At 42.0% G+C, this 16,844-nt stretch overlaps 2 long non-coding RNA genes across 5 annotated transcripts in view; one reads left to right on the top strand and one right to left on the bottom strand.

Annotated features, from left to right (window-relative positions):
• LOC144457086 (uncharacterized) overlaps positions 1–16,844 on the bottom strand; it is a 50,271-nt gene that overhangs the window by 13,040 nt on the left and 20,387 nt on the right. The gene's annotated exons all lie outside the window — the stretch shown is intronic.
• Positions 5,088–15,279, top strand: LOC110197382 (uncharacterized). Of its 4 annotated transcripts, none has more exons than XR_002321473.2 (6): positions 5,131–5,163; positions 5,301–5,452; positions 6,452–6,515; positions 7,264–7,344; positions 12,784–12,887; positions 14,569–15,279. It is a non-coding gene; the product is annotated as an uncharacterized LOC110197382 (long non-coding RNA). The 4 variants fall into 4 exon arrangements; XR_002321474.2 differs by lacking the exon at positions 5,131–5,163 and adding an exon at positions 12,439–12,489 and having other exon boundaries at positions 5,178–5,452; XR_013486411.1 differs by lacking the exon at positions 5,301–5,452 and having other exon boundaries at positions 5,088–5,163.

Raw genomic sequence — 16,844 nt, 5'->3', positions numbered from 1 at the left:
AGGGCCTTGTAAACTGGAAAGTGCTACATAAGTGAGTTATTTATAGGCTTTGCAGAAGCCCACACAGAAGACTGAGGTTAAAAAAGCTTAATTCGGTAGAAGGACACTGAATTTGCAGTCTCAGGAGCTGGGTGTGAATCCCACACAGGTTACTTAATTTTAGTGTGATCACTTTGGACAAGTCACACCCCTGTCAACCTCAATTTTTTCCTTTGTAAAATAAGGCCACTAAATGGCCTCTTCCAGATCTAAATTCTATGACCTTCTGACTTCAGAGTACTACTGGGACATGTTTCTGTAGGGGTCTATTGTGTAGCTGAGGTAGAGATAAGCAAAAAATGGAATTATTTGAGAAAACCCATTAAATTATTCATTTCCTTTGATCCACTGAGAATTTATAGAGTCCAACTGACAGATAGGGATGATGATGCTGAGGGAAGGGAAGTAACCAGCAAGATAATGGAAGAACTGGTAGTAGAACCAAAGTGTCCTGATTCCTTTTCCATAACTCTTCTCTCCTGTATCTTTCTGTGGGGAAAAAAACATCAGGCAGAAAAAGGAGTCATCCCATAAGTTCAAGTCAACAAACATTTTATCAGGCACCTACTTTATGCAAGGCATAACCTTCAAGAACATAGTGTCACCTCCATGCTATGATGAGATATCAGAGAAAGATTTTAATAAAGCAAGAACACCAGTACACACAAAGGAGAATATGACAAATGCCAAGGAGAGATCCACGCAAAGGGAAAGAGAAAACTGAGCAGGGATGCTCTTGGCACACCACACTCCTCCATATCTTTACACCAGCTGTCCCCCATGCCTGGAATGTTCTCCCTCTTACCTCTACCTCTTACCTTCCTTGGATTCCTCCAAGACTCCGCTTAAATGTCACCTCCTTCAAAATGCCTTTCCTAGTCTCACCTCCTCATCCCTGCTTCTAATGCCTTTCCTCTGAGATTGCCTTCCATCTACTCTGTATATATCTTGAATGTATGTTTACATTTCTTTTGTTTTCCTCATCTCTGAGAGCAGGAACAGTATTTGGCCTTTCTTTGCATCCCTGGCAATTAGCACAGGGCCTGGCATATAGTAAATTCTTAACAAATGAATTTTGACTGGTTTGACTTGTAGCTGGGGTAGGAGGGTATCAAGGAAGGCTTCATGAAAGAGGTAGTATCTGAGTTGAGCCTTGAAAGAAGGGAAAGGGAGTCTACCTGACAAGACAAACCCAGAAACTATATGAACATAATTATAAAACTTTTCACACAAATAAAGTCAGATCTAAATAATAGGAAAAAATATTAATTGCATAGGCTGAGGCAAATAATAAAAATGACAATTCTACCTAAATTAATACATAAGCAAACTACCAAAAATTATTTTATAGAGCTAGAAAAAATAATAACAAAATTCATCTGGAAGAACAGAAGGTCAAGGATATCAAAGGAATCAATGAAAGAAATGTGAAGGAAGGTGGTTAACTATACCAAGATCTCAAACTGTATTATAAAGTAGTAATTACCAAAACAATTTGGTACTGGCTAAGAAATAGAGGGGTGGATCAGTGGAATAGATTAGGTGCACAATACATTATAGTAAATTATCATAGTAATCTAGTACTTGATAAACTTAAAGATCCAAGCTTTTGGAACAAAAAGTCACTATTTGACAAAAACTGCTGGGAAAACTGGAAAACAGTATGACAGAAACTAGGTATAGACCAACATCCCACACCTTCTATCAAAATAAGGTCAAATTAGGAACATGATTTAGACATAAAGGGTGATATAATAAACAAATTAGGAGAGCATGGAATAATTTATTTGTCAGGTCTGTGGATGAAGGAAGAACAAGATATAAAGACCGTTATGAAATATAAAATAGATAATTTTGATTACATAAAATTAAAAAGATTTTGCACAAACAAAATCAATGCAACCAAAATTAGGAGATCAGAAAACTGGGAGAAAATTTTGCAATGAGTATCTCTGATAAAGACCTCATTCCTCAAATATGCAGAGAACTGAGTAATTTTTATAAAAGTACAAGTCATTCCCCAATTGATAAGTGGTCAAAGGATATGAACACGCAGTTTTCAGACAAAGAAATCAAAGCTATCTATAGTCATATGAAAAAATGTTCTAAATCACTATTGATTAGAAAAATGCAAATTAAGACAACTTTGAGGCACCACCTTACACCTATCAGATTTGCTTATATGACAAAAAAAGGAAAATGATAAATGTTGGAAGGGATGTGGGGAAAAAACTGATCCAACCATTCTGGAGAGCAATTTGGAACTATGCCCAAAGGGCTATAAAACTGTGCATATTCTTTGATCCAGCAATGCCACTGCTTGGTCTATATCCCAAAGAGATTTTTAAAAGGGGAAGGAGGATCTATTTATACAAAAATATTTATTGCAGCTCTTATTGTGGTGGCTAAGTATTGGACATTGAGGGAATGCCCATCTCTTGGAGAAGGTTGAACAAGATGTGGTATGTGATCGTGATGGAATATTATTGTGCTGTGAGAAATGACAAGCAGGATGGTTTCAGAAAACCTGGAAAGACTTACAAGAATGGATGCAAAGTGAAGTGAGCAGAACCAGGAGAACATTGTACTCAGTAATAGCAATATTAAACAATGAAGAACTGTGAATGACTCGGCTATTCTCAGCAATACAACGATCTATGACATTCCCACGGGAGTCTTGATGAAACATGCTATCCACCACCAGAGAAAGAACTTAGAAAACTACATATTTTCTATATCTTTGCTCTATTCTATTTTTATTTATTTTGTCAAATATTTCCCAATTACATTTTAATCTGATTTGGGTCTCACTCAGAAATGTTGGAGGCCCTGTGTTGGACACTTTCGACACAGATGACTTGAGGTAGAAGATAAGGTTTGGAACAGACATTGTGAGAAATGTGACCATGTTACAACCAGGGAAGGATAAAAAGGATTGATATGACCCAATGAGTACTCAGTTGAGATAAGATTTTTCATAAACCATAACTTTCATTAAAAATGTTTTGAATTTTGCTAGGAATCTAAGTCAAGTTCATTGGTCTATTGTTTACAAATTCCATTATCTTCACTTTTTTAAAAACTAGAATATTTGCCCTTCTCCAATCCTGTGGCCCTTCTCTTATTTTCCACAGTCTTTCAAAACTTACTGTCAGTGGCTCAGTAATCACATCCACCAGTGCTTTCAGTACCCTGACATATAGTTCATTCCATTCTGGTGATTTAAACTCTCAAAGATAACTTAGGTATTCTCTTATTATTGGGTTGGAACCAAACTAGAAAGCTATGTAGGTTAGTGTATGTGACCATAAACACCTCATTTAATCTCTCTGGGTCTTAGTTTCTTCATCTGTAAAAATGAGGGTGCATGACCAGTTTTTAATATAAGATCTCTTCTAGTTCTAAATTCTAGGAAATAGATCAACTCATTATCACCATTTCAGTGAAGGGACCTAGACAGACCACACCTCAAGTACTGTGTTCAGCTCTGGGTACCACATTTCAGGAAGAACATTGATAAGACTTAGAGTATCTGAAAGGAAGGTCTCCAGGGTTGTGAAGGGTCTCAAGACGATGCCATATAAAGACTGGCTGAAGGGACCAGAGAACAGAAGATTTAGAGAACATAGATTCTTTGAGTGTTTGAAGGGCCATTAAGTGAAGGAATGACTGGACTTGTTCTGCTTAACCTTAAAGGGATCAGAACAAAGGATGGAAATTGCAGTGAGGGAGCTTTAGGCTTGATGTCAGAAAGAACCTTCTAATACTTAGAGCTATTCCAAAGTAGTGTGAGCTACCAGGGTACAGTAATAAAAGATCTTTACAAGATTTTCAAGCAAAAGCTGGATAATGGACATATTGTAATGGAATTCTTATTCATGTATAGGTCAAGCAAGATGTCCTTTCCATCTCTGAGTATCTATGATGCTAAGATCACTTTGTGCCACAGTGTAAAGCATACATTAGAGAGCTTCGAAAACTAGAGGCAGGAAGATTGGTCAGGAGGATATTACAATAATCTAGGTGAAAAGAAATGACAGCCTTTAGCAGAGCAGTTGCTATAGGAATAAAAGGAGTGGAGGGACCAATGAGAGAGATGTTGCAGGGGTAGAAAGGACACGTCTTGGCAACGGATTGGCTATGTGGGAATGAGAAAGGAAAGAATGATGAAATCCTGAGCCCACGAGGGGAACAATTCACATTTTTATAGCAATTTCAGGTTTACAAAGCACTTTCCTCTGTACAATTTTGTGAGGTCGGTAGGGCAAGGACTATTACCAATATTTTCAGATAAAGACACTGAGGTTAGAGAAGGGAAGTGACTTACCCAGAATCACACAATTAGTGTCAAAATAAAAAGGACCTTAGAGATTGAATTTAACCTCTTCATTTTACAGATGAGGAGATTGAGTCCTAGAAGAAGAATGGGCTTATGCAAGGTTACAGAGTTAGTAGCAGAGAACTTCATTAAAGTATATGGGAGTAGAGGAGAAGGGCTGGAGCTTTCCTACTAGTTCACGGTATCCCTACTTCCAGGTTGAAAAAAGACAAGGTCCCCTAGGAGGAAGCCACCAGAGTGCCATCTCTACCAGGTCTAAATCCTGTGATCTTCATAGGACCGGTGGAGAGTAGGCAGATGCCCAGTAGGGCTTTGCTTTCCGCGCTTCTCCGGATTCCCAAGCCAGCTGACAGCTAGAGCGAGGGTGAGCAGGGGAAAGTGAAGGGGAGCACCGGGAGACAAAGGTGACTGCTTGCGCCTGCGCTAGGCACGCCCTAGCCACCGAAGGAAAGGGTTGAAAGAATGGGACATTCAGGGACCAAACCAAGCGCCCCCTAACCCTTGCGCCCCCTGGCGAAGTACAGACCACCCTTCCCCCACCCTCCTTGCTTCCTCAATGTTCAGCCAGTAGCTTTCTTCTATTCTGAAAATGAAGCTACTTTCTATGATGTAATCTGAGAAGTTGAGCTCCGAGAGAGGGTCCGATTGGCCAAATCGATAATTCCCTCCCAGGGACTCCACCCTTCCTCCTCCCTCCTCCCTTACCCAAGGGCTATAAAAGAGCTGAGCCAGAGACCTGGATGCTTTCTACACCTGGATCTGCTGGCGAAGCTTTGAAGATGAGCGTATGTGTACTCGGGGATGGGAGGCAAGGGTGGGGGTGCAGGAAAGAGAGTAAAAAGAGAGACGGGTGGTGAAGGATTGAAGAGACCATGGGGGTGGGGGTGCCAAGACAACAAGGGAGGATCTAGGACGTTGACAGGTACTTGAGACAAGGCGACCTGGGAGAGTGCCTGCTGGGAGTCCTTAGGAGAGGCGAAGCACCTGCTACTACTGTGTAACACACTCCAACATAGCCCCCGGGACGGGCTCGGCGCTGGGGTATGGAGGCTAGGAAGTGAGAAGAAACTCGAGGTGAGCAGTCTGCGGTTAAGGGTCCCGCCCATTAAGAGGAAGGAATGGGCTTGACTTGACTCTAAAACAATGCCAACGGGGTCCTGCCGGTCCATTTCAAACAGGATGCGGGGGAGGGGAGAGGAGAATATTGGGCGGTGAGAAATAGAGCCTCGGAGTGGAGGGGGCTGGGGTGAGGCTTCAGTACTGGGGTCCGAACAATTCCAAGCTCAGAAAGCTGCTCTGAGCTGTGCCGGGCTCTCCAGGAAAAGGGCAGTGGACTGTACACACACGGGTGCTCTCAGAAAAGCAGAGAACTTCAGCACTGGCGGTCGGAGAGCTCCCCGCCTTCAAAGTGATCTGCCTTAAAGCCAGATTCTTCAGCAAGAACCCTGTAAAGCAGCTCACAGCTGAAACCAGCAGAGCGCTTCAGAACCGGGTTTCCGGACAGTTCTCAGTCCTTTAGGGCTGCGGGAGCCCAGCTCTTTAGCCATGCTCAGCCCCACCCACTGGGTAGGCGGGGCGGGACGAAGGGAGCGGCGGTGCGGGGCTGGGGAAAGAGTGTTTCGGCACCTAGGACAAGTATAGCTTTTCTAGTAGAACTCACTAGGATGCTACGATCTCCTGTTAGGTTGCGTTAAGCCAGAGGGAGGTGGAGAGGGACAGGAATACTAGTCGTTATCCCCATCTTATATAAGTGGACCCAAAAAAGTTAACAATCACCCCCCCACTCTCCTACTAGTCAGAGATCAGAGCAAACTCTTGCTAAATTCAAGACTTAGATAGCGGGATACGGTGCTGTTTGAGTCTGTAGGAACCAAGAGGCTGCCGAGCCTAAGTGCCAGTATGGGCTAAACGTGTATGCGGGGGACCTTCATAGATACTGAGTCCCTCATCCCTCACCCCCTCTGTCAATGCCAAAGGCATGTTTCTATGGAGAGCCAGAACAGAGCCCGATTGTTTGAACAACTAAGCCTGCCAAGCAGGAACCGTCTAATCTAACTGGCGTGCCCACTGCAGGTTGCAGCAGAGAGCTAGCTGACCTTCAGTTAACAGAAGCAAGGGAGACCGCAGTGCCCACCAGGTAAGCCCAACTAGGTTTCGCCTTTTTTTTTTTTTTTGGTTTGGTCAATCTACGCGCTTGGCGCCCCCCTGCGACAGCCAGGGTTAGTGCAAGTACATCTTACCCGACAATCTGGGGGACTGAACTTCGGATAGCCTTGGGGACACAAGGCAGAAGAAACCCCAGAGCTCGGTTTCCTTATATGATAATGCAATGAAAAGAACAACGAATTTGAAACAAAGGACCCAGGTTCTATCTTGATCTTGTTTTCTACTAACTCTGTCTTTCTAGACCTCAGTTCCTCCTACATAAAATGAGTTTAGACTAGATGATCCCTAAGCTTAGCAACTAGGCCGGGAAAGTGAGAGGATAAGAGATGTCTCCAGGTTCTCCTTTCTCCCCTTTCCCACTACCCATCTCCAAGAGTCCTCTGATTTCTTCAACCTATTAAAATGGAGGTAAGGAGTCAGCAGGGGGAGCAGTTCTCATTTAATGGAACAAAAATGCACTACAGACAGAGCCCCTGACTGTCCACCCAGAAGTAGTATCACCACCTAACTCCACACCTCGTGTTTGGTTTTCATTGGGCAATGAACCCTTTCTCTACATCTCAGTTCTGTTTCTTGGGAGAGGGCCTGCTGTCCTTCCAGTTTTCTGTACCCAGAACTAGGAAAGTCCATACTCCTATAACCCCCTTCTCTCCATCCAACAATGAGAAGGCTAGAACAAAGTTGAACTTGCCCCTGACTCTTCTTCCCCCCTCCTCCAGACCATGCACCACAAAAACCATGGGACAAGGACCAATGCTAAAGATCACACCAAGGGAGACGTGAGCAGCACCTGCATCCAGGTACTCAGTTCTAATGACTCTTACAAGATCTGAATCACACAGGTCTGAAGAGGTAGAGACTTGAGACAGAAGCCCTAGCAGGTGGTTAGAATTAATCAATAAATCAACTAGCATTTATTAAGTGCTTACTAAGTGCTAGATACTCTGGTAAGCACTGTGAATACAAATACTAACAGAAAGACAGTCTCTGCCCTCAAGAAGCTTACATTATAGTGAGGAAAGACAGTACATAAAAGGAAACAAAAAGGTATTTGGGGGACATAAAGGTACCCACTGTGGAGGCATGACAGAGAAAGTCCCAAGTACAACCTGGAAAGGAACGAGACAGGACTAGCCTGGGTGCCCTCCTTAAATGAAGGTTCTAAGAGAAGCCATCCAACCATAGGGAGAGGTTGAAGAGGAAAAAGGGTCTTCCAGTTTGTGAATTCCAGGGACTGGAATGAGGTAGGAACTTCCCAGGATCCCATGCTCCCACTTGCTTGGGGAGGGGGGGTGAAGGAAAAGAGCAAATGGCTCTCTCGTCCCTAGTACCCAGACAGGGCTGAAGATAAGAGTTGAGCCTCTGAGGATGCCCCATACTTCCCTTTCTCCTGCCTCAGCCCTGAGTCCAGGCTCCTCCAGTCTCACAAGTGTGAGGGTTCAATGATCAAAAGATCACAGATTTAGATCTGGAAGGGGACTCAGAGGTCACCAAATTTAATATGATAGATTAGGAAACTGAGATAGAGCGTAAGTGATTTTTCCAGTGTTACCAAAGTCTCAGGTGACATTTGAATCCAGGTCTCGCTAGCTCTAGGTTCAGTGCCCAATCTGCCAAACTATGCACTCTAAAGGAGAGGGGCCTTGGAAAACAGAGGGAGACAGAGGCATACAGAGATGCTTTATGCACCTGTACCCAGGAAAAATCAAAGCGTACCTTGGGTGCCACAGAATACAAGAGTGTACGTGGAGAACACAGTGTACCTGGACATAGCAGAGCAGGAAGGAGGTGAAGATAGCAAACTCAGAGCTCCAAACCAGTCTGTCCACCAGATCTCATCTTCTTTACTGAATCCCATCCCAACCAGGTATTTCCAGCTCCTTAGAAGCAGCACCACTCACCACTAATCTGTGAGCCCAAGGAGATCCCTGATTGTCCCATGCCTCTTTTGCCAAGGATGTCAGCTAGAGGAAGTGAAAGAGGAGACAGGCAGACCCTCAGGAGGACTGGCAGTAGAAAAAAATAACAAACCATGAAAATTCAACTTAGGGAGAACAGTGAGCTTATGAGCTGAGTGTATACATATCAGCTTCTGTGCTTCTCTCTCCCCAGCTGGCTGGAATAACATCTTCCCCTTACTTATCTCCCCTCCCCAACCAATTGACTGGAACCAGGGATAGCTCTGGGGAGGGGATGGGTAGTGGCTTCATGGTTAAATGAGAAAATGTTCTATAATCATAGGATTTAAAGCTAGAAGAGGCCTTAGGTCATCTAGTCTCTCCTCTCCCCCCCTCTCCCATTTTACAGATAAGGAAATAGGTTCAAAGATTTGTGTAAGGTCACACGAGGAAGCAAGCAGCAGGGGCAAGGCTTGAATATAAGTCCTCTGACTCCAAAGAAATCTCATTTCAGCCTTTCTTAAAATCAGCAGGAGTTTTTACCAGCATTTATAAAGCATCTCCCTCCAAACCCACTCTACATTCAGGTCTGTGATGAATTATAGGACCTTAGAGGTACCCAGACTATACATCTGAGACACTGGTTAGCCTCATTTCACCTTCACGTCAATGTTAAGATGTAGACAAGGCAGAGATTATTGTTATTGCTGTTGTTATTAATGACAATCATTTGCAAAGCCCTTTCCTTACAACACTCCTGTGAGGCAGGGAGTGAAAGTATTACCTTCATTTTATAGATGAAGAAATTGAGGCTCAGAGACAGCAATTGACTGGAGGCCAGCACCCAGGCCCAGGGTCGTCTGATTCCAAATCTATTGTTCTTTCTACTATGCCTGTAGTTCCTAACCTCGGGTTCATGAACTTGTCTTCTTAAAAGTTTTCTTGCTATATTTCAGTGTAATCCTGTGCATTTATTTTATGCATTTAAAAACATGATTCTGAAAGACCAGTCTTTACCAGACTGCCAAAGGGATCCAGGACACAAAAAAAGGTATAGAAACCCTGCACTAAACAATAGCTACCTCTCCTCTCCATCTTACATACGGAGAAATTGAGACCCAGAGATGTATAGTGACTTGCCTAAGAAAGTGGCAGAGCCCAGGACTGGAACCCAGGATCCTAGTTGGGTACTCTTTCCATTTTCCATATTGATTTTTTTTCTGTGCCATCCACATTTAGAGAACCTCAAGATGATTATTAATGGATACTCTACCTCCTTTTTGTCTTGCACATGGGAGAGGAGGATATTGCTTTCTGTAGCTTCTAAGAGTCCTCTTAATTCTGAGCTCCCAAAGCATCTTCCCTGTTGTTAGGGGAAATAAGCAAAGGCCTCTATCTTGTCCTCTCTCCCACTATTCATTCTTTCCCCCTCTCTATTCCTCAAAATGAGCCTGGGAGATGGGATGGGAAAGCAATCTTTTTCTAGTTTTACTAATGGGGAAACAGGATCAGAAAAATGAAGTCACTTTTCCAGGGTCACCCATGTCAAAGTATAATGTGTTAAAGCTGGGATCTGAATCCAAATCTTTTGACCCTCCAGTCTGGCAGTAGAGAATACTGGAGAGAACCACTAAACCTCGGAGACAGGAAAACCATACTTTAAATGCTAACTCTGGCACCTCCTAGCTGTGGGACAATAAGAAAGTCTTTGAACCTCATTTTTCTCATCAGCCAAATGGGAAAGGTATTGCCCAATTACTAATTATCAAATAAGACAATATGTAAAGCACTTTGCAGACTTTGAAGCTCTAATTAAATGCCAGTTATCATCATCATCATTTACACTCTATTCCTCTGCATCTCATGCATCTTTGCACTTGTGTTATCTCTCATTTCTAAACAGTGAGCCCTTTAAAGTAAGTGACTGAGTGTTCTGGAGACATGATCAATATTTGCTGAGTGAGTGGGTATTCACTAGCCAGCACATGGGGCTTATGTCTCCTTCTAAGCTGTTCTTGGGACCTTCTGAAAGGGAGGCTTTGTTTAAAAAGCAGTAACCCAAGAAATAATGATGAATGTTCTGCCCTCTAGCTTCATACCTTCTAGTGTTGTGAGAGCTACATTGGCTGAATCTTCTGCTGCTTTTGTGTTGGTTTTGGCTTTTTGGTGAGGCAGTTGGGGTTAAGTGACTTGCCCAGGGTCACACAGCTAGTGTCAAGCGTCTGAGGTCACATTTGAACTCAGGTCCTCCTGACTCCAAGGCCGGAGCTCTTTCCACTGCACCACCTAGCTGCTCTTGCTGCTTTTGTATAAGCAGACACTTAAAGATGAACATGAAGACTAAATTAGCCTGGTAAGGGGACCTTCAAATTTCACAGTGACCCCACAGCCAATATTTCAAGTGATGGCTTTCAATGCTTTTACAGTAATGCCTCTCAGAGGAAGAGAAAGTCTTCTAGTTCCCTTTTTCTGTCTGTCTCTATTCTATTCTACTCTATTCTGTCTCCTCTCCTATTTCCCTTTCTCTTCTGCCATTCTTTTCTGTCTCTGTCTCTCCTGTCTGCTTCTCACTCCTTCCTCTCTCTGTTAGTGTCCCTCTCCTATCTCTTTTCTATCAATTTGTCTTTCCCCTTCCTCTCTCTGTCCATCTGTCTTTGTCTACTTTTTTCTTTCCTGTCTCTCTCCCTCTCTCTTCCTATTTGTCTCTCTATCTCCCTCCCTTCTCTCTCTATGACAAAGATCACTCAATTGAATGCATACTCATGTTTGCAGAGTTACCATAGAAACCAGGTAGCAGAGTGTTTGTTTCCTTTCTGTAGACTGTCTATTTTTTTCTCTCCCACTTCCAATCTGAGCTATAATCTTTCAGGGAACACACTGGAATCCCATCAACCAGGGAAACTTAACAGTATTCATTTCAATCACCTCTAAAAAATCTTCTCTCTTCCCACGGATCTCCATTCTTCTATTCCTTAATCTTTCCTCCCTTTCTCACCAAACTTCTTCCTTAACAAGCCTTGGTGAATATTACTTCCACTCATCTTAATCACTGTGGTCCTTTTTCACTAGCATTTCTAAGGAATGACCCTCCAGCATTGTTTCTCTCTATCACGCCAACCAACTCAAGACAAATTTCATTGATTACCTCAGCTCAGGCAATCTAGACTGTCAGGCCATTGGAGTGGCAATCACACAGCTATTCAGAGAGAGCTGGAGATACAGAGCTGGGCCAGAAACAATATAGGTTTGTTTAATAACAAATCCTACGGTGAAGAGTGCAGTCAGGGAGACTGATCACCTGTAGCAAAGGGACAAAACTTGAAAGTTCCAAAGATATCTTGCAACCCAAATGTTTGGGAGGGAAATCATCTTGAAAAAGTGATAAAGAATGAATATGGCTCCCATTTGCCTTAGGGTATGAAAACGAACATTTCACTGAAATTGGACTTATACCAGATATAAAATAGAATTCATTCTACTTTTAAAATGAAGAGCAAGGAATATAATACTTTATTCAATGAATAAATCCAGTGTAGTAGAAAGGGTCTTGAACTAGCAGGTAAGAACTAGAGTTTAGTTCTGGCTTTCTCATTGATCTCAGTCTATGACCTTAGGAAAATCACTTGTGTGTGTGTATCAGCTTGCCCACCTGAACACTGAAAGAATTAACCAGAATGAGCACTAAGGTCAGCTCTCATATTATATGTTCTAAGCCCTCCCACCTCTCATTTTCCATGTCCTAGGGCCTTCCTAGCATTCCTTCTGTGTTCTTTGTTCTAAGACTGCTTCCAGCCTTAATATTCATTGACCCTATATTAGAATTTGTTTTTTTTTCTTTTAATGAGGTAATATTGCATGGAAAACTGAGTTAGGCAAGTTTGACACTTTTCCCTTAATGTCACAAAAACTCAAAGTAAAAGAGAGAAATCCAGCTACTGGTTTTCCTTCCTCTCCAGACTACCTTTCTAATGACTTTTTATTTGCCTGTTGTACTAGAGTTTTGGCCAGATGGAGAGAGAGATGTTGATAAGAACACTTGACCTAGAGGTGAGAACAGGGGCTGGCATTGTCCAGATGCCATTGTTTGATCCAGTTGATAATGCTCCCCTAGACCAGGTGATGAGCTAATGGGGTTGTCTAAGCGTGTGCAGCTTATTGCAGAACAGCCCTCAAGGCTCCTAATTTCCCCATCTCAGCCTTTTAGAAAGCTGGCTACTGTCTGTTTGTCCATCTGGTGCTTCTGAATGCAGATATTAGAAGTAGTTGCTTTTATAGCACATGGTGAGGAGAGGGGGGGTTGGAAAGTGGAAAGGGAAAAAAATGCTTTTTTTTTCCTTCCAGGAATGGACATGATGACTGAATTAAGATCCCATTTAGATAAATCACAATTTCAAAATAGAACCTTATACCTCTCTTTTCATCATTGACTGGCTTTGTGACCCTGAGTAAGTATTGGTTCTTTCCTCTCTCTAAGTATCAATTTTCTACTCTATGAAATGAGAGCTAGACTCAATGATTTCTAAGGGCCCTTCTAACTCTCACATTCTGCAATGCTATTAATGGTTCCCTATTCTGTTTTTTTAAAAAAACTTTTATTGATGCTCTTTTCTTGCCCTATTCTTTCTCAGACACTCAACCTAAGGAAGAAAGATGATCAAGGGACAAAAGTCACCAATAATAATGATAATTATTATGATAATTTATTTCTATGGTACTTTAAGATAGCACAATAATAGCCAATATTCATATAGCTGCTTTAAGGTTTACAAAGAGCTTTATATAAAATATCTCCTTTGATTCTCAAAACAATTCTGTGTGGTGGATACTAAAGGTATTATTAGCCAGATTTTATAGATGGGAAAGCTGAGGCTCAAAAGGGTTAAGTAATTTGCTTATAATTATATGGAACTCAAATCCAAGTCCTTCCTGACCTTAAGCCCAAGGCTCTCTCCACTATGCCATAAAGCCCTCCCCTCATAGCATTCCTTATGATGTAGGCAATCCACATGGTATTATTATCTTCACTTATAGATGAAAAAAACAAAGCTCAAGAGAAGGTAAGTGATTCTCTTTAGGTCACCCTCCTGAAAAAGGCTATAACTGAAACTGAAACAGTGGAGAGACCAGGTGTAGTGAAGAGACCTGTTAACAAAAGAGCGCCACTGGGGCCTTCTCACAGGGCTAGTCATAAGCATAGGCTTACTGTACAGAGGTATGTAAGGAAAAGAGATTGGTTGGCTAAAGAGCCAAAAACTGTTAAACGGAATATTTCATCAGGCGCTCGATATTAATAATCAATCATATTTCTAAATCTCCAGCATGAGAATGATGAAGACAACTTGGAAGCAGTGGCCAGGGATGGAAAACAAGGACATCAGTTTGGTTCCTAGCCAGCTAAGGAACTAAGCAGAAACTGAGAGCTAGGAATGTCTAGGAATGTACTGACGATGTAATATCACCAAAGCGGGGAAGGGGAGTTAGAAGTGATGGCCAAAGAGAATTTAACTGAAGAATTAGTGCTGTAACTAGCATCACCTAAGCAAGGCTGGTGGGAAACAGACTATAATAATAGCTTCCACTTCACTAGAACTCTTAAGGTTTACAGAATGCTTTCCTTTCAATGACTCTGTATATAGGTAGTACAGGCATCATCACCATTTTATAGATGGGAAAATGGAGGCTCAGAGAGAAATGGCTTGAAAAGTTCACATAGCTAAGGAGTGTCAAAGCCAGAATTTGAACCCAGGTTGCTGCTGAGCCTCAAATCCCAAATTCTTTCTTCTGTACCTGGTTGATCTGAGGTAATACTGGTCAAATGCTGTATGGAAGACTAGTGATTTTGTTGTTCTGATTTATGAAAAAGACAACAAAACACAGCCTACCTTACAGCGTGGACCCTATTCCACATCTACCCAAGCTGGACATGATGGGGCTGGTGGCTGGAGGAGGTGAGGGATGATCTCAGTCTTGTAAACTACAAGTCTAGCACCACTACGGTGAATGAAGGCAAGAACTCTGAGGAAGAATAAGAAATAACATCAATTTCCAAAGAATTATAGGATTTCGAGCTGGGCTCAAACCATGGCTTTTAAAGTCCCCATTTAATTCAACCTGTTCATTTTTCAGAAGGAAGAATGAAGAAACAGAGAGGGGAATGTCAATGCCACAAAATCACAGGGCCAGAAGGTACCTCAGAGACCACTCGGTCCAACTCATAAATGAACAAGAATTCCCTCTACAATCTGCCCATCAAGTGTTATCCAGCCTCTGCTTAAAGACTTCCATTCAGGGGGAACCCCCTTCCTTGAAAGGCTGCCCATTCCATGTTGATCCCATACCCTCCCATCTTCTCCAACAGATTGGATACTTTTTCTATCTTTAATATTCAATATCTCTCTAGTGGTAGCTACTATTACCCAACTACAAACACAACCATGTCAACATCCTTTAAAAACAACAACAACAACAACAACAACAACAACCTTAATCTAAGACATCTCCAAAGGTCTCATGATGGAAAATGCTATCCACATCCAAAGAAAGAACTATGGAGTTTGAATGCAGATCAAAGCATACTATTTGCTATTTTTTTCTTCTGTTTTGTTTTGTTTCTTCTTTCTTGTGGTTCTTTCTATTGGTTCTAATCCTTCCTTACAACATCACTAATGTGAAAATATGTTTAATAGGAATGTATATGTATAACCTATATCAGATTGCACGCTGTCTTGGGGAGGGAGGGGGAGAAAAATTTAAAGCTTATGGAAGTGATTGTTGATAAATCAAAATAAATTAATTTTAAAAAGTAAAAAAAATAAAAATAAAGACAACCTTACTAGAGCCTACTATATCTGTCCTTTTCACAACCAAATTCATAGAAGTCGTCTCCACTAATTGTCTCTACCTTCTTTTCTACCACTCCTCAACCCTTTGAAATTTAACTTTCAGCCTCATCACTCAGTTTGAAGCTGTTTTCTCCTAAATGACCCATAATCTCTTAACTGCCAAATCTGATGGCCTTTTCTCAATCCTCATCCTTCTTGACCTCTTCATAGCCTTCGGTCACACCTTTCCTGGCTACTCCCTCTTCTCTGGGTTTTCATATTGCTGCTTTTTCTTGCTTCTCCTACCCTCTTCAACGTCTTCTCTTCTTTTACAAATAAAATACATTATCTATTCGACGAGGGGGTCAACACTTATAGATGGAGGTTAGGAAAGGCCTTATGTAAGAGGTACTTGACCTGAGCTTTGAAGGAGATAGAAATGATGAGGACATGCATTCTACATGTGGGGGACACTGTGCAGAGGCATGGAGACATGAGATGTGAGGTTATGAGTAAGGAACAACGTAGTCCAGTTTGGCTGAATCACAGAGGGCAGGAAGGGGAGGAATGTGTAATGAATGCAGAAAGGCATACTAAAATCAGGTTGCTTTAGGTGACAAAAACAATAGTTTACATATGAGCCTAGAGATAACAGGGAGCAACTGAATTTATTGAACAGGGAACTAATACTGTGGGACCTGTGCTTTAGGAAAATCACATGAGTATCTGAATGGAGGATGGATTAGAATGAGGAGGGACTAAGGTAGAAGTCAATGGCAATAGTACAGGCCAAAGGACCTGGACAAGATGATGGTATGTGAATGAAGAGAAGGGGGTGGATGTGAGAGATGTGGTGGAGGTAAAAGCGAAAAGATTCAGTTATTGTTTGGATATGTGCAATGAGAGAAAGTAAGGGGGCAAGGATGACCCTAACAATATTCCTGAGAAATGCTCATCTAGATTCCACTTAAAAGATCTCTAACATGGGGGAATTTACTACTTTTTTTTAATCTGTCCCTTCTACTGCCTCCCCCATTTAAAAAAAAAACAATTGGAAGCCACTATAGTTTATTGATTTTGAGTATCAAGGAGAAGTAATCAACAGTGCCAAAGGATGCAGAAAGCTCAAGGAGAATGAGGATTGAGAAAAGCCCTTTGGATTTGGCAACTCAAAGGCCATCAGTAACTTTGGAGAGAACAGTTTGAGTGGAATGATAAGTACAGAAGCCAGATTGTAAGGGGTTAAGAAGGGCATGAGAGAAAAGAAAGTAGAGGTACCTATTGTAGATGGCTTTTTGAGGAGTTTAGCTACAAAAGGCAGAAGAGAAATAGGATGATAGGACAGATGAAAGGATCAAGTGAGGGTTTTTTTTCAAGATAAGGGAGACATGGGCATGTTTGTAGGCAGCAGGAAATGCCACTAGTGAGGGAGAGATTGAAAATAAGTGAAAGAATGGGGATGACAGAGGGGAGTCTGTTGGAGGAGAAAGACTGATATAGAATCACTTGAACAAGTAGAGGGGTTCCCTTTGGTAAGGGTAAGTGCAGTTCATCACGTGAGACAGAGGTGAAGGAGAGTGT

The sequence above is a fragment of the Phascolarctos cinereus genome, unplaced genomic scaffold (assembly GCF_003287225.1).
Source record: "Phascolarctos cinereus isolate Bilbo 61053 unplaced genomic scaffold, phaCin_HiC Scaffold_4;HRSCAF=312, whole genome shotgun sequence".
NCBI classification, from domain to species: domain Eukaryota; kingdom Metazoa; phylum Chordata; class Mammalia; order Diprotodontia; family Phascolarctidae; genus Phascolarctos; species Phascolarctos cinereus.
Note: the sequence above shows the minus strand (reverse complement) of the source record. Positions and strands in the feature narration are given on the sequence as shown.